The following is a 226-nucleotide window of genomic DNA, read 5'->3' as shown; positions in this document are numbered from 1 at the left end:
GCCCTCGGCGGCGGCCAGCAGCTGCTCCAGCAGCCGCCGCTGCTCCTCGGCGCTCAGCCCCGCGCCCTCCACCAGGCTCCCGTCCGCCTGCAGGTAGAGGACGGTGCCGGCCGCCGCCGCGCCGCCTTCCAGGGCGGCCAAGCTCTGCGCCAGCTCCTCCGTCACCGCCAGCAGCTCCGGGCCCTCCGCGGGGGGCGGCGGGCCGACGGGCCCTACCGCGCCCGCG

The sequence above is a fragment of the Haliaeetus leucocephalus genome, unplaced genomic scaffold, assembly GCF_000737465.1.
Source record: "Haliaeetus leucocephalus isolate CR32 unplaced genomic scaffold, Haliaeetus_leucocephalus-4.0 Scaffold932, whole genome shotgun sequence".
In the NCBI taxonomy this organism is placed as follows: domain Eukaryota; kingdom Metazoa; phylum Chordata; class Aves; order Accipitriformes; family Accipitridae; genus Haliaeetus; species Haliaeetus leucocephalus.
Note: the sequence above shows the minus strand (reverse complement) of the source record.